Below are 24,687 nucleotides of genomic sequence, written 5' to 3'. Positions count from 1 at the left end.
CAGAGGATCAGTAGCTTATTCTGATGTACTGTGGCAGTTTCATAATGCAGTTCAGCAGTTATATTCCCATTGAAGGGTACATCAAAATGATCAGATAGACAGTAATTGTTGTTGTGATTGAATTTCAAGGCACAACGACCACTTACAATAATGTGAGCTGGGGAATTACACCCAGTAAAAAGTCATATGAATACCTGTTGAAAACTATAATGACGTTTCCATCAGTTTTCATACAGAGTTTTCAATTATTATTGTTTAATAAGAAAAACAGGAGATGAAATGACAAAATACACTGGCGTTTATTCCTAAAACACACCGTGTTTTCCATGGCTGTAGAATCTGAAACCGTGTCAGGAGTAATTTTCATAAATAGATTTTATTTAGTTTCTTTGGTTTTACTGTTGACTTAAATAGTACCATCAAAAACACCTACTTCTTCTGAATATGCTCAAAGTAATTTATAAAATATTTTGAAGATATAATGTACTGGCCACTAAAATACCACATACTAAACTGCTGGCGGTAACAGTATATGCTTGTCGGTGGGACAGATTACATTATGTTTTATTCTAAATTGGTTGTATTGATGTGGTAGGCATTTGACATGGCTACTACAGTATGTCCATACATCCAACTGTACTTGTATGTGTATTGTTGTGTGACTTGCATTATGAAAACTTGGAAATTAAACAAAAAAATGTGACTAATTATTTTAGAAAAAACTCTTTTGACACTTAATGATGGTTCTTTCTACAGTAGATGCAGCATTTAAACATCCCATTATTTGTACCCAATTTTGTTTTCTCTCTTGAGATGTACATATTTTGTACAACTTATCTGACTATAAAACAACCTCTTCTCTTAGATAAAGTTTTTTTAAGTTCTACTTTTGAACCTGTAGGAATCCCACAAGCCATTGCCTTGCCATCTGGTGGATGGATACATCATAAGAATGGGACAACTGACTTTGCATACTGACTTTCACTGCTAACATGACACCTGGCAAAAACTAAATTGTCTTCTTTGTGATTAGTATTAAGTATTCATTCAATTCAAAGTATTAAGAATTATGAATGGGAAAAAAACACTGAAATATAATCTATATATATATTTATGAATAACCTCCAGGGACTTACATTTTTGACAAAAAAACATGACTGTGTTTTCTATTTAACAGTAGAATCTTTTGTGATGTATTATTTTTCTTTTCTAATCTTTCCAACAACCTGTTTGGTGTTTAGTTGTTTTATATGTTTTTTGTTTTTTTTATAAAACAGTAGTGATGCTTTTAAATGCACAGTATGCCAGACAGGTTAAAACCTACTCGCACTTTTAACTAGTTAGAGATAATAATAATAATAATACTCATAATAATAAGGTTTCTATGACAACATGCAGTTTTCTGGGATGTTAAAACTGTTGTTCTACCATTCAGAACAGAACCTGACCGGCCAATTATAATATGAATGTCACCAAACTGGGCATTGTATAATGCACAGTTAGAATCATAATGAAGAAGTATTTTCAAGGTGTAGGTAAAAAATAATAATGATTAGTATTGAATAGCTTCTGTATCTATAAACATTGTTATTTTCTTATTTGTGATATACTATGTAAGTGCATAAAAAATTTAAAAATTAAAAAGGGGGGGAAAAGCTTCCTGTAAATAAAGCAGACAGATTCCTTTCCTTTTTCTCCCATCCTTTACCTGACTACTGCTAATTTATAACTGAAAATTAAATGCTCACCTTGTATATACAGAAACTCGAAAACGGGCTGCAATTGTTTGCCACTGTCCCCTTACATAGTAGGACTAATGTTCTCCTCAGATATTTTGCAAGGCTTGTAGAAAACATAAAAAAAAGTATTTGTAAATGTATATGCAGTAGGCATCTCAAATTGAACTGAGGCAGGTCAGCACACATGATTCTGTTTCAAAGGTATTATAGTTCATTGAAACAGTCTGTAATTTATTGGCTGCTGATAGTTCTGGCTTAATGCTAGTGTGTCAGTTAGATAAGGAAATTGCATTGCAGCAAATATATTATACCTGGTGCGGCAATTAGGCTGTCAACCCCGAGAAATAAGCTAGTACTAGCAACCAAATGAGCAAGAAGAGCTTAATGGCCTGTAACCTTACATCCTTACATATTTTCAGCCGGTAAACTAAGCACGAACGACTGAAAAGCTATGATGAATATACAGAACAAAGTGAGCATTAGGTATCTGATGTTTCAATAATAATGATTCAAATTTATTTGTGGAAATAAAAATAAAAATAAGACCCTGTGATTCATATACACAATATTTCTGGTCCAAAAAATACTTTAAGGCCTTTGTGACACATTTCTGAAGGAATGTATTGTTTATTCTTCCTTGATCTGGCAGGACCATGCCCTCTTCAATACAATCTTTATCTGAATCATTGTATGTGACTTCTTGTCAGAGGCATCTCAAAGCAGAAGACATTGATTTATTACTTGTATATTTCTATATCTGGGAAATATAAATAAAAACAAGAAACAATTGAATACGCACCACAGCTTTCACATAATATCTAATTAGATATACGCCAACCATAGGCAAGGATTGAATGCAAACACACCTGCTAATTGCAAAATATAATCCAATACTTGATGGCACTCTTTTTATGTGCAGAAGAAAGAAGCCTCTGACACAAACACAGGTCTCCTCTAAGTACAGGCTTTTAGTTTGAGAAAAACTGGTGGATGTTGCTTGGGTAACATGTGGCTAATTTAAATAATGAAAATGCATCCCCCTATGGGAAAACAAAGGGATGACCAGGGAAATTGTGTAGTGTGACTTGAGTAAAATACCCAGAGTGCATGTAGAATGTGGATTACAAGAATCTGAAACTTATTTGGTTGAAAAATGTTTTGTGCCTGTTTTCCAGTTTTATTTACTTTTGTTATGTCAATACCACTAATGATTAGTAGCCAGGGACAAATTTACTTTTTGTTTGTAAGTGTGCTAGTATTCCACACTTAGACTTGCTCTTAGTCATACAGTAAAATTTTTAGTAACATTATCCTAAACATGTATATTGTCTGCATTTTGATATGGTGTGTATTTTGAAATGACTGCAACACATTTTGACAATATTTTAAGATTATTAAAGATATTGAATATTCCAGTAAATATATACCTTTTTTATATAGCATAGTTATTATTATTATTATTATTATTATTATTATTATTATTATTATTTCTTTGCAGTTTTGACAAGAAACATTTTAACAGCAGTGCAAATTCCAGTAAAATACAATCAGTACATAATACAATATGCAGTATACAATAAGCATACATCCCAGTACAAATGAGCTAACAAGTGCAGACAAAATACAGTTAAGTCCCAGGTATTTGCTAAAGGGTGGGGTAGGTATAGGAGAAGATACAGTAAAGTAATAGTAGTGCCAACAATACATAAGTAATCAGGAGCATGATTAAAAAATAAAAGTGCATAAGAGAACAGCTCAGGAGATTAGGCTGCTGTATTACAGGTACAGTCTTAACAGAGGTGTCTTGAGTAATTTCATCACTTGAGGTATGAGGGTTGAAAAGGTGTGATGTGTATTAAAAATAAATGCCTGAACAATATTTTATAAAGCCATACAATATTAAATCAATAATAATAATAATAATAATAATAATAATAATAATAATAAATACACTTTAAACACGACAGTTAAGTAACCTAAACGTATGGTCATTAGATTTATCCATAGTGCTCTTTGGGGAACAAATCAAACAATTCAATATATTATTGATGCTTCGATCTGTTCCTTCAAAATGCTTAAAGCAGGTGATTCAGGCGATTGGGTTTCCAACTCCAGAAGAAGTAGCTGTAGCTATAGTCCAAACCATAGAGCTGTGAAACCTGCATTACTGTACAGAGGTTAAATTTGCTCCAGGGAAACTTTAGACAGAATTTATATAGATATGAAACTTTATCTACTGCGAAGAGATCCTCAACAGCAAATGTGAACAAAACAGCCATTGCCTTTGAGGGATGATTAGACAGCGGTATTGAAGTAGAAGAATTTATGCTTCTGAGGCATGAAAAGATTTCTACTTTAAAATATTCTTGAGGTTTTGCTTTTAGTGTAATAGATTACAGCATTAAGATTTAAAGTTACAGACATATTTTAGTTTCTCAAGTTAGATATTTAGAAATGATTATCCTGGACAATGAGCTAACAGCATATAAAGGAAATGATGTGGTCAGTCGTTGTTACTGGCGGCTAGTGATCGAATAAATAAAACCATTGTGAATGTGTTTCTTCAGGCAAATCCTTCATGTTATTATTTTTCTTTCATTTGGTTGTTTTATGACTTATATGAGAAAGTGTGGTTCATTAAATTAATCTAATTTGGTTGATTTACTGTATATGACGAGGTTTTATTAATTCAATGAATCCTGTTTACGCGCCACATTCATTATTTCGGTGGGAAGAGCTCAGACAAGTTTTATTAAACGCAACAAGACATAAAGCTACAGTAACTGTCAGAGCAAGGAACCTAGCGGTGCCTGATGGGAATATTTCTTGAAATTAAGATCTTGAAATAAAGATGAAGATATTTCTTATTTTATGTCAATTATGAGTGATTACCACAGTACATTTACATGGACATTTGGCAGATTTCCCATGGTTATATCATACTTTTACTTTGCTTTGCTGCAGTTTGTATCATGTTCCTCTCCGTGCTTTACAATAATTTCACTTTGCTGTCCAACACTTTATTGTGATTTGTATTATGGTAAACTGCAGAAAACGTACACATTTGAAGAGAAAACCAATTTCTCTTACTATAAGGAATAAATTTCATGGCTAGGTTATTCAAACTCCCTGCTTAAGGTGAACTGGTAGCCATACATATATTAAGGTGGTCTTTATCCTTGTATTATGAGCAGTTAAGCCATACTCCCCATCTGGGTAGATGTATTGTGTTAAACTAGAGGAACAAAAACATGATTGTATTTTATTTCCATGAATGACACAAACACCACACGTTCCTTATGTTCAGATAAAAACAAAACAAAAAAAAAGCTCATAAAGTGCTCATAAAGACCTCTTTACTGCAGGCACAGATAACGTTTATGCTAATTAATTGAATGTTGGAATCACTGACTCAAACAAGTTGTTTTGCATTATAACAGAAAAAGAAAACAATTATCTTTTGTAATGCAATAATTGTTGCCCTTATAGTTTCCAAAGTTTTTTTTTTTTTTTTTAAACAGAGTAACCAAAAAGGCCTGTGAGAATGCTTTTCTGTTCCTAATGTAAATACACATTATCTTTGTTTACATTAGACATGAGAAGGCATGCAACAAATCAGCTTTGTGATATACAGCCTGAATACTTTGATTTACAGGTTCTTACAAGGGAGGCTTCAGCCCACATTTTGAGTTCATAAAAGCTTTGCTTGGTATCAGCATGTGGTAAAGCTTTGACTGAGTGGTCACAGCTATACAATTCACCTTTCTTTCACAGTTATTAGGGAAAAGACAGACATCATTTCATGCTATATATTTTAAGCTGTTGAAACTGTGCTGACTTGCAGTTCTCAGTGTGTTTGTTATTATTACCTTGATGAGTCACACAGCCCTAGGTCAGCTGATGACCCAGGTGAACACAATTTCTGTTTCATTACTTTACAAACCACTGAATATGTCTTTGTGCAAAAAGCTACTCTAAACACAAGACAATGGTGAGTCATCGGCCACCAAGTCAATCAAAATCACTCTATGATAAGAAGTGTGTGATCAACAAGATTGTGTGGCCTTTGTACTAAAAAAATTAAAAAAAAGATTTTTGGAGTCTATATAATAATTTGTTTCCAATTCACTTGTTTTAATTGATCAAAATGTCTTTTAAAAACTGACAATATAGTATCCAAGAGGGATGTCACACCTTTTTGTACTGGAAGTGTTTTTTTTTTTTTTTTTTTTTAATGCAGGAATGTTGTAAAATAGATGATTTGTACAGTCTTCAACATGTATTTGGAAATACAAACATGTATACTAAGCTTAAATAAAACAGCTTATTAATGCAATTAATTTAATTGAATAGTGATTAAACAAAGTTTAATAGTTATTTTAGAATGAATTAAGGCATGCATTTTATTATCAGACTTCATTTTTCCCTAAACAGGAGGTATCTATTTTTACAAATAATTTAGATATTCAGATGTTTGCTGTAAAAAATTATGCCTTGCATATTTTGATACAGATCTGTTTTCCTTCAGATCGTGAACTTTTCTTTTTTGTTTAAGTAAAATAGCTGAGAAAACATTTCCAAAGCCAACTGGAAACATCTGCTACATACACATGTACTGTTAAAGCATTTTCCTATCAAATTGTGTATTTTATGTCTATTATATTTTATAATGGTTATATTCTGTATATGTTACTCATGGTGTTTCTCTCACTGATTTGAATTATTAAGTGATTTCAATCATTTTTAAATCTATGGGCACTGCCTTTTCCATTGACAACCCAACACAAAACAAAATGGAAAATATAAATATATTGTGGAATTTCATATTTGTGTAGTGAAAAATTATTTCTGTGCCTTATTTTCACTATATATACACTACCGGTCAAAAGTTTTAGAACAGTTTTCCAGTTTTTATTGAAATGTATGCAGTTTAATGTCTCAATGTACTCTGAAATTAAAGCATAGAACAAATAAGCAATTGGAGATAAAAAAAAATAATAATCATGGAATTGTTTTGTTTAACAAAATGTAACCCCTTAAGCTGACAAACCCCTCTTGTACCCTTAAAAGGGCACCAAATCCGTGTGCTTCTCTTTAATGCCATGTGTACTCTTCACTGTTGTGTTGTTTGCCAAGTGTTTGGTATCTCTTTCTAATGATGTGAAGCATTCTCTGATGTGAAAAATTGGTTTTTATACCCCCGCCCCCCTACACTTTTAAGTATTACAGGGGATTCTTCGTCTGAGAAAATATTGACAATTATAACATATTATGGAACCAGACAGTCTACTGATCAAAACAAGACCATCCACGTTTTGGTAGAAGCAACACACACCCGTAGAGAGCTCAACATGTCAAGATGGACAACTCTGTTTAAAGTGTACTAATACACAATGATTTTACATAATTGGATCTGAATTGGATGTGTTTGATAGCACAACAAAACAAGCCTATTTGCAAGGAAATCTGATCGAAACTGAGAGATCTATGACCGTCTGAATGAGACCCCCCCGAGCAGACTGCTCGTTACCCACCAGGCTCTGAATGATGGCGGGCAACACGGAAACTGTAAATCGGATGTGTTTGAGAATTAAATGCGTAACGAGTGACGTGTAAGGAGCTGCGAGTAACACTGCCAAATAATGCTTAAGAGGCTCTGGCAGTTTACCACTTACTTACCTTTGTACCATTTCAGGTTACTTGAACTGCTTAAATTTCAATAAAAACTGGAAAAATAGGGGTGTTCTAAAACTTCTGACCGGTAGAGTATATAGTAAAGCTGTTTCACCTTCAGGTATACTCTGACTACTTCCAATCTTTTTTTTTAGGATGGGGATGTTGAACTGATGTATTATACATTCTTGTAATCACATGGACATAATGGTGATTGTGATTAACAGCGATTCTTTATTAGGATTGTCTCAAAAGTGCAGATGGTAGCTTTGCAAAATCATTCCAGACAGTAATGCTCCTCAATGGCAATAAATGCCCTAGAGCAAAGTCTCATTGATTGAATCAGTGTGTAATTAGATGTCTTGGGTATCCCGTTCCACTCCAGAACCCTTTAGATTCCTAACATTCTGTGGTACGGATGAGGCTGCAAATTCTAGCAACCTAAGCCTTAGTGCATTGTCATATTGCAAGGTGTGCAGAACTTGCCCTCTGAAAATCAACTCTGCAGCCTCTGTCAAGACATCTGTGACTTAGGTGAGCTAAACATCCTCTAAAGACTGGGGCACCTGTTACTACCATTGAAAACATGCAATCTCATATTTACACTTAGGAATATATTGTCATAGTTTGGAAAAAGTCAGCAAAAATCCCTTTAATAAGATCCTTAATGCTCCCTGTCCAGAAAATGAAGCTCTTATAAGGGTAATTTCTTCAAGCCTCACATGCTGACAGCTGAGCAGTTTGCATTTATTAAGCAGTTGTACAATGCTTTGTTGTTCGAAGTCTACATTTTGTGTTTGTTTAATTGAACAGTATTGTTTTCTCATTTTAAAGTTAAATCAGAGTTTCAGCCACTTACATTGCAAAGGTGTAGTGTTCCTGTCACAGGAAGTGACCAAGTGCCAATTACCACCAAGTTTATTTTATTATTATTATTATTATTAGTTAACTTTATTGAATATTGTTTTTCATTTGTATTATTGATAATTATGGTTTATTATTGTTCTCTTGTGTTTGTTTCACTTTTGGGCTTGATAGTTTTAATGTATTAGGTTTAATTCACACTTGTAAATTACACACTAAGGGCGACTGGTCAGTCAGGCCACCTCCAGATCATCTTCAACTGCATTCTCTCATTCCACTCACTGCCTGGGGTTTCAAAAAAAGCTAGTTAGTGAGCAGGTAAGGAATGTAGTCTGGAACACATGCTTAGATTAAGCCAAGTAAATACAAATATTTAATGCCACAAAGCATCTAACTCCCTAGGGCAATTCCATGAATACGACCATGATACAATCAAAGGACAGCAATCGTCTGGTAATCAATGTATGAACATATTTCCAATAATCAATGCATCGATTATTGAAAATATGTCCATACATGTCTGCACTTCGATTACCGAATGATAGGCTTTTGTCCTTTAATTGTTCCACACTTTTACACCCCAAAGTCTTTAGGGAGTTCTGTATCATCCAGGGAAAGGTGAGAATTTTTGTGAATTTCCATTAAAACACGTAATCTATATTACATTACAGAAGTACCCTGCCTCTTGTGGGTATTTTCACAATTGTATAGAATAGAGCTGCATGAAAACTCTATCCTGAGTTCATTGTGTTTGTAATCAGTTTTCAAGTAAAGCAAATAAACTAACTGGGGGGTGGGAATTGGATTTTAGGGGTGTATCCTTATTCTTAATAAAGTTTTGCATTCTTAAACTTGACATCTTAAGCTCCATATCCCTGCCTATAGAGACTGATGTGTCTCATCATGACCTTTACAAGGCTTTCGATTTCTTGGACACAAATTCCAGAGTTGGTTTACTTTCTCTTGATATGATTTTTTATTATTGTTAAAAAAAAAATACCCCAAGGGCCTTATATTAAAGTTTATCATCCTCTTTCCCAGTGACTCTGCCAGCTCAGATAGCATAATATGTCCTTTGCCCTGAGGAGGACAGATCTAAAGCTCCATGACATTGAAACTTTGGGAACTGCTCAATTTCAGCTCACCCCTGACTTTTGCAGTGTACATATTACTGATGTTTTACTGCAGTGGGAACACGTTTTTAACATATCGTAAGCTCTATAGGGCCTGACCAAACCAAACAAGTATTGCACTTGCCAACTGGATAGAAAATGTTAGAATTGTGCTAGTTTATAATTTGAATTTGAATGAAAAAATCTCTCAAATGAAAAGGGCAGAGAATTGGTGGGAATATTCAGATGAATATTAATGAAAAAAGCTTATCGGTTCTGTTGGCTAATGTGTAAAGGACAGAAATGCAGTACCATAAATTATAAGTTATTGTTTTCACAACATTTAATTCAGAAATTATATGAATTTTAGTTTTTGCAATGGCCTCTAATTTAATTACTCAACATGTTTGACTTCTGCTGATCTATATTAAAATCATATTAATAAGTTGGATTTCCTTCATATTTATCAATCAAATGGAATGCACCATAGATACAAAATACAGTGGTCAATAGTTATGCCCTAGAATTAAAATGTTTTTAAATAAAAATTTAAAAAATATATAATAACCCAGAAGATTGCATTGTTGTACTCACACCATGCATTCATCTAAACACGTTTTTTTAACACTTTACAAATAGAGCACATGTGCATTAGCATTTTAAAATAATACAAAGCTCATTTGTCAGTGTAAATGCACCACACCCTCAAGAAAAACATTTGGTCTAAGTGGTTATTAAAGAGGATCAATACATGTGTGCAACACCAGCTGCATTGACAAACTTCTACACTCAGGAAGGGTTTTGAAAAAGAAAACACCAACTGCTCAGAGTCCCATTACATCCCTGTTATTAAATAATTATCTCATTATGTTGCCTTTATTTTGTTTAAACCTGTTCACTTTCTCTTGACAGTTTAGTTTTACAGTGACTTCTACAAAACAATCTCTATTTTCAGTTCCTTAATTTATTTATTTTCCCCCGAATCAACTTATGGAATGATAAATGATTGCCCGTCAGTGTTCAGTCTTTGCTTTCACAGTGATTGCAGTCATTATATAAAAACTATAAGCTGATGTTGACAGGTGTCTCTTTATATAACTGCAGTCCTCAGTGTGCGGGGCCAGCTGCTCTTAGTAATTTGACCATCAGTAACTATGGAAACTAACAGAGTAAACATCAGGACTTCTGACTGTTTTTTTAACAAACTTCGGCAGAACTCTAGCTGAAGAAAAGTGACGTTCATCAAGATAATATCCCATCTTGTATCACAGCTTATTTAGTTTACAATTTCTTATGAATACAAATGTTAATGCGAAAGGTGAGTAACATTAATAAGTTTATTTAGGAAAACTGAAAGTATTTTTTGGGGCCATTGTGCTCATTTCATTAAGCTATTTTTATTCTTATGTAATTTCCTGTTTTAAATGTCCTTGATGGATCTATAAGTCAAATCAGCTTTACCGATTATCTGACGATTGTGTTGATATGAGTCCTATATCCGATAGTCCTGTTTGTATAGTATTTATTGAAATGTTAATGGAATTGGTCCATTAATAGAGAAACACTTGCCTAAGGTCAAATGTTGTGTGAGATGTGTTTTAAGTGTAGATTTAAACATGTTTAGTGAATCTGCATTATAAATGTTGAAAGGGAGATTAGCACAGGTGTATAATAACTAAAGACTTGTGCACCAGATAGCTGTGCCTAACTACTGCAGACAACAAAATGCAAAATCTGCTGATCTCAGTTGGCTCCAGGGACAGAAGGTATAAGGTATAAGTAGGGCAATTTCCAGAAATAGCCCTATATGCCATTAACAATATTTTGCAGACAAATTTGTATCCTGCTGGAATCCAGTGCATCAGGTTGGATATATTTGGATCTTTTTGTTCTGGTCATAAATCGAGCCGTAGGGTGCTGTACTTCCTGTGCATGATTCATCGTGTTACAGGGCAGGCCGGCCAGTAAGGCATCACAAGAGTCCAAACTCGACAAAGCAAATGCTTGAAATAGATTAGCATCAGATTATACAAGAGCTATCAATCAACATTGTTTTGCAATACAGAAGATTCAAAGTAAATTTAGAAGGATGTGGAAATGCTTACTTTGGGTGTAATCTCTGAGATCTTCAGGAAACTGAGAGCATAATTGATGGCTTCCTAGCAGATTTTTGTTATGTGTGGATATCTGTTCCAAATGAAGCAATGTCTTGTTGCCACAATAGTAAGAAATACATCTTGAGAGCCAGCACGTAACCTTGTCATCAAACAGGTCTCTGATTGATTTTTTTGTTAATCTGGCCAGTGTTGCAATCTATATTGTCTCATTAATCAAATACTTCTGAAACAACCTAGGGTGTTCGTTGGGTTTGGGAGTTCAGACATGAAGACAGTATTGTGCTTGTCATAGAGATCCATCTTGCTCTTTCTCTTTCTTAATCTGAATATATTAAATTGATCAGATATAAAATATAAAATATTGATATGTCCCATACCAGTGAATGTAGACTTTAAAAGTTTATATTGTGGTTGTTGTTGTTGTTGTTGTTGTTTTACACCCAGTAATGTTTTCATTACTCTGAATACTGATTTGTTGGCAATAAAATATCATTGTAATGGCAGTGTCTTGTAATCAAAATGCAAACAGGTGTAAATGAGCCTTTATCAGTACAGTAAGCTATTTAACACCAATCTCATTCTAGGAGACCTGTACTTTACCATTGTTTTTTCATCACACAATGGGACACATGTTTTCAGTGGTTTTATTCCAACCACTGGCTAGCACATATACTGTATGTAAATGTTTTTAATTTTCTTAATTTAATGTGAAAGATAAAAGACTGTATAGGCAGTATAGTTTGTATACATATGCAACTGAGATAGTTTCAGACGCATATAACACATGAGTCTTTTGGATTAGCAAATGCAGACGTTTTAGCATCATGACTGTGAGTCACATCTGCTCCTTTATTGGCTGTCATAAACTAAACACATCTGCTCATTCATATTTATTTTTTAGGTAATACATTAAATATCAAGTTTATCACCAATGTCTCAAAATATATAATGCAATCATTTTATAAAGAATTTACTGTGGTAGTTGCACATTTTTGAATTAAATGTATAAATACCTGGCTTTCTTACGTAACACAATCATATTTGTTAAGCCTGAAAGTATTAGTGATTTACAAGTTTATAAGCAATGCAATTTAAAATAAAAAAAATAAATAAAACATGGCTTTATTTTTGGAAGATTAAATATGTATAAAAAGCCTCCAAGGCAGACATTATAGTGTTCAAGAAAGCAGCCATGTCCCCCTTTATGATTTACATGAATTCCTTTTTCACTTCACCATCTTCCAGTTTAAACCATGATTACAAACACAAGGATCATTGAGGTTTGTACTGCAGTCTGTTGATTTAAGTATCGGGAGTCACTGAGATGAAATGAATATTAAACAAAATAGTAATGGATCATTTTTAATGACTCAATACTAGTAAAAGTGAATGGAATTACATCCTTATATCAAACTGATAAAGTGTCAGCCTATCTATTTATGAGTTAATATTCAATAGGACATAAATACATTTTCAGTCCTTCACAGTTTGCATTGCATACAGCTAGTAGTCAATTGTTCTTGTCTTTTTAATTAATTACATTCACTATTCTTAGGTAGTAAAATAGTGTTTTATGGCCAGTAATGAGATCAGAGTTTCTCTCTCTTTCTATCTCTGTGTAGTATGCAGGTATCCTGCTTTGAACCCCTTCAGATCTTAATAAAGTTTAAAATTAAATTTAAAAAATCATGAATATATCAAATGTTAATAAAATGGAAATGCAACACTTGCCTGCCTTGCATAGATATATGGCACAGCTGCTCAAAAAATATTCAGTAATTTAAAAATTTGATTCAATACACAAAGTGAGTCAAAAAGCAAACAGAGTGCATGCTGTCTGCAGACTAACCCAACCTACCTGTAAAGTATGTGTTGACAATTATAAATTAGTTTGGCTTAATAATTTAATTTTATATTATTTTCTGATATGTATTATCTATATAGAAAACAAAACTGCATAACTGCATAAAAGAAACCCAATAACCCATATGCCCTCATTGGAATACCAGAAATGCCTGTAAAGTTGACAGTTCAGCACTACAATTTACTGTGCTCATGCTTTCATGAGGTTTCTCTGTGAGGATATTAAGCATATCTTAAAGTTGGCGGCCAGGATTCTTCCTGATTCTTTCTGTTTTTAGTTTAGCTGAAATCCTTAAATTTAATTTCCGATGGCACCACCCACTTAGAAGCTGCAAACTATTTCATCTGGTTAACCAACCAGTTTTTGACCAAATATAAAGAAGGGAATGGTGGCAATACAGAAATCACGGGCAGTCAGATACTCTATGTAATTGCAGGGTGTTTGCTTGTGTGGTTTCTGTTACTGAAGTTTCAAGATTTTAGTTTCATAGTGTATGCAGTGAAACTATTTCCTATTCAAAATGCTTGTCTCTTTTTCATTTCCCGCTAGCTGTTTCAGTGACAACAGGGGCAGGGGTTGCCATGTTTCCAAGTTCAAAGTGATTTGAAATTGACCTCAACAGTAAAAGTATAATAGAGAGGGAAAAAGGAGAAAGAGAGAGGAGTACAAGAACGTATTTTGACATCCTGGATTTTGACCATTGCTTAATTGAGACCCAGACTGGCTTACAACTCCAATTACCTCTTTTGACCCAGTAGCAGATCAATGGGACAATCCCAAGGTCGGTGTGGTGGAAATCGAGAGGCTTGGGATTTGCTGAAGACTTCAGGCAGGTCCTTGTACTCAGATGGAAACTTGGGAGGCTTGGACTGAGAGGACTTTCGATATTAGTTGCTCGGCATGGAAGAGAAAGACATTGAGTGAGAACCATAGGATAGTATTTCTCCTTTCCATTAAATGGTTGGGTTATGGTATATAAGCCACGGAACCCCAACAGAGTCAATGAGCAGTAGGCTGAGTTTAAAGTCTGATTTGGAGGCTGATGGGAACTTTCATGTTGGGGACATGACTGGAACCAATGGGATGCTTGCTGATGGCATTTACTTGGACTGGAGAGATCCAAATGAATTAATTAACATACAATTTAAAAACATATTGTTCTATAGGATATATACACCAATCAGCCATAAAATTATGACCACTGACAGGTGAAGTGAATAACACTGATAATCTCGTTATCATGGCACCTGTCAGTGGGCGGGATATATTAGGCAGCAAGTGAACATTTTGTCCTCAAAGTTGATGTGTTAGAAGCAGGAAAAATTGGCAAACGTAAGGATCTGAGCGACTTTGACAAGGGCCAAATTGTGATGGCTAGACGACTGGGTCAGAGCATCTCCAAAACTGCAGCTCTTGTGGGGTGTTCCCAGTCTGCAGTGGTCAGTACCTATCAAAAGTGGTCCAAGGAAGGAAAAGCGGTGAACCAGCAACAGGGTCATGGGCGGCCAAGACTCATTGATGCACGTGGGGAGCGAAGGCTGGTGTAGCTCAAACTGCTGAAAAAGTTAATGCTGGTTCTGATAGAAAGATGTCAGAACACACAGTGCATCGCAGTTTGTTGCATATGGGGCTGCGTAGCCGCAGACCACTCAGGGTGCCCATGCTGACCCCTGTCCACTGCCGAAAGCGCCTACAATGAGCACGTGAGCATCAGAACTGGACCACGGAGCAATGGAAGAAGGTGGCCTGGTCTGATGAATCATGAGTTCAAGGTGTTGACTTGGCCTCCAAATTCCCCAGATCTCAATCAAATCGAGCATCTGTGGGATGTGCTGGACAAACAAGTCCGATCCATGGAGGCCCCACCTCGCAACTCACAGGACTTAAAGGATCTGCTGCTAACGTCTTGGTGCCAGATACCACAGCACACCTTCAGAGGTCTAGTGGAGTCCATGCCTCGACGGGTCAGGGCTGTTTTGGCGGCAAAAGGAGGACCTACACAATATTAGGCAGGTGGTCATAATGTTATGGCTGATCGGTTTATATATATATATATATATTGTAAACTTTCACACTGCAAGCACAGCTTCCAGGGCACAACACAGTGTAGGCAGACAAAGGAGTGAAGGAAATGGTGACTTTGTCTTTTGAATTTGTCTTTTTCAATGACAAATGCTGGGGAGGATTACAAAAATTAAAAATAAAATATAAATGCCGACTGAACTTGTAATGCTCAAATACATAATCATCAGTATGATTTAAAGAATCTTTAATTTCTATTATTTCTTTCTCACTGAAAAGCTTGCCTTATTAATATCGCTCCCACCCCTCCTGGATCTGCTAGGAATGGCGCTGTCATCGTTGGAGGTGTGTCAGCTGTCATTGCATTGGGCATATTAAATATATAGTCAGCTAATTTCAAGTTAACCTGACCCCAGGTTGCTTGTCCTCTCTCTCTCTCCAATCCCCCTTTGACAAACAAAAACTCATCTTAAATGGTGGAGCTGGGGAAGAAACACAATTACATTGGCTACAGGAGCTGGCTAATTCCCCCCTCCCCCCCAACGATTCTCCCAGTTCTCTCTTAATTAAGGGAGGCCAATTCCAGGGATGATAAAGATCCCTCCCATGGTGTGTGGTGTTATATATTTATTTTTTATTTATTTTTTATTTTTTTTCCATATGAATGGAATATTTGACAATACATTAGACTGTATTTTAAATGTATGTATAATGCTTTGAACTGTATTTCAAAATATTATTTTTCTGTATGGGTTTCGTGGGACAAAATTATGTAAGGTAAAATACATTTCGTGCATAAAATGTAAAAATTGCATTTTGTTTCGTGGACGAAATGAATTACAATATATTGTTAATTTCGTGGGATGAAATGTGTAAAAGAGCTTTTGTGCATTAAATTATGTATGACACAAACAGCACCAAAGTGGCATAAGAGAGAATTCAACCCAAGCGCCTCAGAACACATCTATTTCCGCTACAGAATCCTATATGTCAGTGTTTTTCGAATGCTGTTGACGTTTCTCAGATGTTACCACCCCCTTTCTCTTCTCTGGTTCCTGCAATGTCCGGTTAATGATTTGTACTCCTCAGCCTCTGTACTACCTTGACTGTGATGACTGATTACTTTGTGTACGCACATGGGTCAACTCAGGAAATTAACTGTCATAGTTTTAATTGGCTTTACCTGACATATATTTATTAATTGAAATGTATTTATTTATTAGGATTGTACTCAAAAATAGGGAACAATGAACTGTCAAGTCATGTATAACCAAATCGGCAAATATTAAATTGGATCAGTTATTTTTCTTCTTGTCTTGCCTGCCATTGATTCAGTAAATCAATCATTTTGAATACCTTTGTATAAATGTATATATTTTTAAAATTCTTCCTAATGCATGGCTACTTAAAATATACGAATATTGGTAAAACAGACTAACAAACATATTCAGATGGTTTAGGAAATCTGTATACAATAGTGATATATGTTAAATTTAACAAAAATAAATGAATATATATTATATTGCAATAGGTTGACAAAATAATATTGATAGACAAGCATACTGTTCTTATTGTACTTAGTACTTAAGACCATGTTAGGTATCATAGGTTACATATCATATATGGAGTGAGCATGCGACATGATGTATGCAGTGTGAAATGTTTGTGATTCAGTAATAACAAATGTAAATGACACCTTGTAACTGGCAAATGTGAAATGTTAACAAAAATAAATACTAAAACATATATATATATATATATATATATATATATATATACGTACATACATGCAGATACATAAAGCGCTATGTAACAAATTTTTTTAGTGCAGTGTGCAGTGTGTTTAATAACTGTTCTACCTAACCAAGATCTGGAAATACAACCACTTTTACAATTGGGATTATATATTCAACAGACCTGTTTTATCTTCAGCAACAAATTGCTTTCTGATTAAGTAGGGAAAAAGTAATGGTTTGGTAGTTTCACGACAGACTTCTCAGTTCAATTTGTTGAGGGAACGAATAAAAGTGGTTTATGGCTGGTTTAGTATGCAAGAGGGTCTCTCTTTGGGGAAAAAAAGATAAACAAGCAAAAGGCGCTGCTGTCTGTCTTTGCTACATAGTGTTAGTGTGCTGTATCTGTTGAAACCGTTATTAGAAGTAAATTGTCTTGGTGCAGAAATGGCGCATCACAGTCCCTGGAGACATGAATTATGGATGATGAAAAGGCAGAGGTTTGGAAGCAGACTATGTGCCGACACAGTTCATCTTTTCCTTTGCTAAATACTGACATTTACAGAATGTCGGATTCTTGCAGGGCACAGTCCCGGAGGGCCGTATCTGTTTTTTGTTTGTTTGCCAGTGGAGACCATTGCTTTCAAATGAAATTGGTCAATCGGGAGGAGGGGGGAAGGAGCAATGATTTGGCATAGTGGTACTGTTATCATTTTTATTTTGATCAGGTGATTCATGTACCAAATAAGTGATTATGAGATAAAGTATAAATGATGAGCTGATTTGTCACTGATGTATTGCCTTAATTTCATTTTGTCTTTTGTAGTGAATTTCCAGCCATCATTGATCCACCATTTTCAAACACATTCTAGGTTGATACAATCAATACTTTTGATTATTTGATAAACCATCTCCTCAGCTCCTGGACGAATGTTCAAAACAGAATAAATCAACTACTATATCTAGTATTTCACTACTGTAGAACTTCAATTGTTTCATATCATATGGATATGGTCAAGTATATTATTATTATTATTATTATTATTATTAGTAGTAGTAGTAGTAGTAGTAGTAGTAGTAGTAGTAGTAGTAGTATTGGAGTGATTAAATAAAAACTTTGACACACCCACTAAGAGCAAACAACCTGTACTTCATAGTAGTTACATTTGTGGTTGAATAATGAAGTGTCCCAGCCTTCATCTTTTAGTTATTGTCTAATGTGTTACAGTTACATTTTCCTTTATGCTTCTTTCTACTACACATACATCTATCTCTCCTACACTGTTGTGCTCTTCACAGTATCCATGTGAGGACGTTTTACATTATAGTGGATGGGTGGGTTATAAGAAGGTTAAATTAACTGATTAGCAGTTATTAGTAGTTATTCCATGTAAAATCAATGATTTCCCTGGAATAATATTGATCTGCCTGACACTTAAGGCCAAACCATATCAAAGCCTTGACACATCGACCAGTGGCAAATTAAAAACACAGCACCCGATGACAGCCTGATATTAATCTGAGGAAAGAAGCCTCTGTCAAATAAAGATAATTATCATCAAGAGCTGTACTTTGTGATCGGAACGTGATTGGAAGTTTTGATTTGGTACACATCCTAGTCTGCTTGAAATGTTTGTCATAATAATGTTTTTCAGAAGTGTTGCCTATAAATATGATGATTATTTATTTTATTGTGAGCTCTGAAAATAAAATTGGAAAGGTTCAGGTAATGCTCTATGTATTATTTAAATATGTTTCTTTGCAATGGAAGTTTATTTATTTGAATTAACCATCACAAAACAAACTGATCTGTTACTGGTGAGGCCCTCTTATTTATAATGTGCCCATCAAACTAGAATTCCAGCACCTGCATCTGGGTTTCTGTATGGAGCTCATGCAACAGTAATAAGTAATAAGTAATAAGTAATAAGGTAATGAACTGTGTTTTGTCTGTCAATTCCCAGAGAATCCAGTCATGTTTGGCATACAAATAAACTGCAGATAAAACCAACACGGTAATGAGGGTACATCAGGCTTTCTAATGCGATAAGTGAGAGGAAAATTACTGTCTTTGTATTCACTGCAGACAGTAGTGACAGTTATTTCTAGGGCTTTTAGATTTAACCTTCAAAATTAAATTTCTTTTGAGTTAATAATATACCCCTTTCTTCTGCCTGCACTCCATCCTGGAATGAATCAAGTGGAGTGTGCCTGCAGTCTGCCACAATAGCCGTCGCCGCAGTCCCTTACATGCGGCTTATTCTAATTACAATATACATACAACGCATGCAAAATAGTAGAACCCATTGCCTTCAAAATAATTAGACAAAGAAAATAAAAAATATTTTGCCGATTACTTAATTGTCAGTAAATTCTTTTTGATATTTATTTTTGTAATGTAAAGAAATATGCCAAAATACATTTTCTTGTGATTTAATTAGGAATTTACACGTGTTTGTATGTGTATATTTATCTATGTATCTATCTATACACACATACTCATACATATATGCATGTATATATATATATATATATATATATATATATATATATATATATATATATGTATACACATACTTACATATTGAATATTTATTTACTTCTACTAAAAAAACAAAAACAAAGGACTGTCACTCAACAGTACACCTCCAGGGATTTATAAAAGACTGCGAAAATGTAGGCACATTTAAAAATCCCATGAACTGATTCAGCACATTAATGCAGGGTTAGCATCTGTATTAAACTACCAAAATACTTGCTGGGTTTGCATGGGGGAAGGGCAGGCTTTGTATACATTTGTGAAACAATAATAGGCTCTGGGCAACAAGGACCACCAAAGAAAGGGTTTAATAATAGCCAGCATGATGTGAGCGTTGTTAAAAAGCAAATGAAAAGAAAGACACAAAAAAGCATTAATTGCAACCCTGCAATTAGAGGAAAGAATCAACAATGCAATTATGTAACAATACAATCGAGTTCTGCAGGATATTAGTTTCCTTGTTACAGAAAATGTGTGCTGAGGGAAAGCCAAATGAGTCTGGAAAAGGTTTTGGAATTGCCTGTGGCTGGTATATTATTTATTATTAATTTTATTATTATGTATTGTGCAGACTAAAACAAAGTGGGGGGTGAGTGGGGTTGGGGGGCATTTTAGCATTTTCATTGATGGACAGTCAATTACATTTGAAATAAGTTTAAAGCTAAACTGAAATTTGTTAAGAATTATTTGTAAAAAATATATTGTAATCTTTTCATTACAAATATTTATGCACCATTGTGAGTATAGATTTGAATGCCCTCTAAAGATACTGATTTTTAAGCTAGGTTATTTGTTTGCTTAGACCTGTAGTTACTTTTATTGATCCATTTAATAAAATATATAATATAATATTAAAAAGGAAATATGGTAAAGTGAAATATAATTTAATCATTTAAGGGGAGATTAGGGTCAGCAGGGATGAAGCCAGAATTATAAAAATATAAATAAAATCCTGATTAAAATGTACACAGTATGACATAATAGCAGTCACTGTATTACAATCAGTCCCTGTTGTTCAGTCTTATAACTTGTTGCTTAGCATGGTAGGTCTGAGGTAAAAAGTATTGATCTTAAAATGGTTTGTGTGTTTCCCAGTCTTGAATGGTGGCAATATTACTGGTGGCAATATTAACATACAAAATACATGCTAATGAAAATTAATATATCATAGCAATACCTACCTGCATGTTTTGTATTATACTTCATTTTGTAATGTATGGTAATAATATATTGAAAATAATCAATTAAAACATTGTAATAAAGGTCACTGCAATTTTGGGATGCTTTTAATTAAGTAATTTGTTTAATAATGTAATTAATATTATAATGACTGTTAATTAATATTAACACTCCTACTTCTACTGCTGATAATAATATCAATGATGATAATAATAAACCTAAATAATACAAGTAAATAAAATGTTCTTTTCCACAATGTTCCAGGGATTATGAGGCCATCTGTACCTCCTACGTCAGTCTGATATCCTTTAGACTTGCATGTACTTCTTCGCTCTAAATTGTGATCTCAAGAGCATCATATATTGAACAAAATATCAACATCCCCTCCTAATGCTGCTATGTCACATTGAAAACTGATCAAATGGAGATCTATCAGACTGAGGTTAGTAAAACTCTCCTTCACACGTCATTCACACTTTTATTAATCTTTTCCTGTTATTTTCCAACTGCTGCTCCATGAGACTCTGAAGGATGAGTTAAATAGTAATCAGATCAGATCCTTATCTGCCCAGTATATTAGTGTTGAGTAGGTAGGTAAAATAAGTGCATTTTCTTAGGTTTTTATATTTCCAGTGTATACAAATTTGAGCAGATTTTCTCAGAAGCCATCAACGCAGGATCTTATATCATGCTTAAATAGTAACAGCATTCAAGTGAGCTTTGCTGGCCTTTCTTGACATATATCCATGGTATGTAGCACAAGCTTTCCATTTTTAGAAAGTTATTTTGGTCGCTTTCTGTTGTGTTTTCTGGGGTGTTGTCATACCACACTGCCTTTATTCTTGTGCATATCTGTATATCTATCTGCATATGTCAGTATATTTATGAATTACATTTAAGGCATATTTTCCTTTATATAAAAAAAGCACATTAATAAAAGCATATCCTATAACTGTAATTCTGAGGGGTTGTTTAATTGCATGTTAGCTTAATTAATACAAAAATGCCAATGTAAAATATTAATTAATATGTTAATATCTATGTTTTTAAATGTAAGTACATCTGAGGCTTAGCTGAACTATTTGAATCAACTTTGGCATGTGGCCAGGGTATCTCTGTTTTCATTTCCTCCACAAGCTGCCAGTACATCTGCTTTCGGATGTTTACTAAATACAGGTCATAGGTCACCTCTCATCAATGTTCTAAAATAAGTGTTCAGTGTGTCTGGATATGCTACTTAGTGCAGCTTCCATAGTGTAATTATACCACCACTAAACATACAAAACAGACGTTTATACATCATATTTAACATCCCTGAGTGAATGCTACCACTTCACCAAGCACAGACCAAACCAGTGTGGTCTCTTTCAGTCTGATTAAAATGCTGGGAAAGACACAAAGCAATTAAACAATTTGAAAAGCTCTGTACTTGAATTGTAAGTGGAATCAAGAAATTCAAGTTTAAATGCGTAGAGATATTGTTTGATGCAAAACGAGTCAGTTACACATTAATTATATATTTTTTCGACTTTGCTCTCTGTCTCTCCCTGCTTGGTGCCTTGATGTATTGCTGTTTGCATGTTCCAAGGCCCCCTTTGAACTGCTTCACTGAGCTGAATCTTTTTGAAGACTGCATTTGTGTCTGCAAAACACGTGAGTGAGCTGCATGCATTCTCGGTACAACTTGGTGTGCTCTGGCCTAACCCTGGTTTTCTTCTGATGGTTCTCTCTGTTTTCCATGTCAACAGGCCAGTGGAGTTGATTGTGTTCCTGCCTCCTCCCTTCTCTTTGGATGAGGAGAGCCATTTGTACTTGCTTTGCCCTGTGTGGCTGTTGCAGTGCAACAAGGACCATACTAGGGGGGTCCGTTGCATAGACCAGTAGTTTGAATACTACCCAAAGACTGTGAAGTCACATGTGAGCCTTTGAGCTCCAGCAAAAATAGTTGCTGTGCGTTGTACTAGTGAAAGTAAGCAGAGTGACAACATGCCTGAGTGACAACATGCAGCGGCCTGTCGGTGGCTTTGTTAGACAATGCATTCATGAGTTACCCTGGTAATGAGCAATATCCCATCCCCCTTTGGGTAGTATTCTCTTCCTCATATAACTGTGGTGGCATTAGCAAATTATCGTTCCTTGTAACCAGTTAAATGTGAATTGTTTTAATAGTCTTTGCCTATTAAAGCATTATACTAATGTAATATTTCAATCTATAGACTTTTGTTCTACCTTATTCACCTTGCACCTTTCTCAATGAAAAAAGTACTCAGGTTGCTAGGAAATCATTAGTTCAATTTGTGAGCCCTGCATTAATATGATATACTTTTTACTGAACTTTTTGCTAAACAAATGAGTGAAGATTCAAAATCACTGTAATTTATTCCATAAATTAAAATGTTAAATATTATATATTCTAGCAAAAGTGTACTGTGTGGATGGTTGCAGTCCATTGAACTTGTGAATTGTGAGCTGAGACCTAGACACTGGTTAGCTGAAGTCTCATGGGACTGCATAACAGGGCTCCACGTCTGGACTGTCAATCATAGTTACTTAGAATCTGTATATTAGTTGTTGCTGTGATGTGTTTGTCATGTTCTGATAAGTTGTGTGTTTTAATTGACTGTATTGGCATTTTGTGATAAAACAAATATATATTAAAACTACTGGATTCTGTGTCCTCCAGGGATAAATTAAAGAGCTGTTGCATTGTTTGTACAGTTGCTACACGGTGCTTTGTTTTGTCTTTTTTCCCTTTTTTTCTTGGAATGAGCACCTCCACCAAATTATTTTCTTCTTCTTAGCCTCTCCAGTAAGTAGAAAGCTGGAATATATTTTCTGTATAAATTTAACCTTTGAAATGTATACATTGTGTTTGATATACTGCAATGTAAACAACTGTAGACAGATCATTTTAAGTAGAAAGCTTAACATTAAAACGGTAGTACAAAAGTATGTTTGACATACGGAATAGCTTGTCTTCTAAGCAGGCACACTTTTAAGCAGCAGAGCCTAAATCTCCAATAGGTCAAAAGGACAAGAACCGCCTTACAATACATAGATTAATACACATTTCAAAAAGCAAGACTTGTGAGTTCTCAGTGTAATAAATTATAAAATAGGAATAAAGAAAGCAATGTTTATTAATATCATTGTTAATCGTGTGAACACCCACGGGGTGATACTGGGAAAAGTGCCAGAAACTGGTCCAAGTGATGGTGGTTAAATGGCATGGGGGGAATCTGGAAGGGTCATAAACAATCAAGTTGTAGGAATCCCTTTGGAATATTGCATACATAACTCATCAACGTTTGACTTTTGTATTTCAGTCAGTCTAGAGAAGGTTGGGATTTTAGATGTAACGATAATTTTGTAATGAGTTCCCACATAACTGGGAAATATGTTAGGAAACTTTAAAGGCCTTCAACCAAAATTCTCTTTATTAATCTATTACTCATTATTGAAATTAAATGAAGTAGAGATCCATTGAAAGGAGTCTCAAAGAAGAGGAATTAATCTCAATAATATTCATTTCATAACTGCCTTTATCTTTGAACTCCTCTTCAGGGGAATGGCATGCGGTCACAATGATGAAGCTGATGCTGAAACTCCTTAGCCAGGGTTGTCTGGGTGCATATGAAAGGCTATGCATCCAAGGATGACTGTTTATGGAAGGGCAGGATTTGATATGATGAGAAAGGATATGGGCAGGCCTCTCTTGCTGCCTTTAGTAATACACATCTATTCAGTTCATACCAGAGGTTAAACAGAAGGGTCACTGTGCTAACAGGCATAGCTTCAGAGCGATGGGCAGAAGGAGACTGAGAGTCAAATCAAACAGCTTCATG

At 34.7% G+C, this 24,687-nt stretch overlaps 1 long non-coding RNA gene across 1 annotated transcript in view; it reads left to right on the top strand.

The window, feature by feature from the left end:
- LOC136766993 (uncharacterized) overlaps nt 1–23,542 on the top strand; it is a 29,460-nt gene extending 5,918 nt beyond the window's left edge. Inside the window, exons 2-4 of the long non-coding RNA XR_010821792.1 lie at nt 21,107–21,284; nt 22,431–22,495; nt 22,591–23,542. This is a non-coding gene — a long non-coding RNA (uncharacterized LOC136766993). The remainder of the gene's footprint in view (nt 1–21,106; nt 21,285–22,430; nt 22,496–22,590) is intronic.
- The last annotated feature ends 1,145 nt before the right edge of the window (nt 23,543–24,687 follow it).

This window comes from Amia ocellicauda, chromosome 13 (assembly GCF_036373705.1).
Source record: "Amia ocellicauda isolate fAmiCal2 chromosome 13, fAmiCal2.hap1, whole genome shotgun sequence".
NCBI lineage: Eukaryota > Metazoa > Chordata > Actinopteri > Amiiformes > Amiidae > Amia > Amia ocellicauda.
The sequence above is the reverse complement of the archived record's forward strand: the minus strand, read 5'-3'. Positions and strand labels throughout refer to the sequence as shown.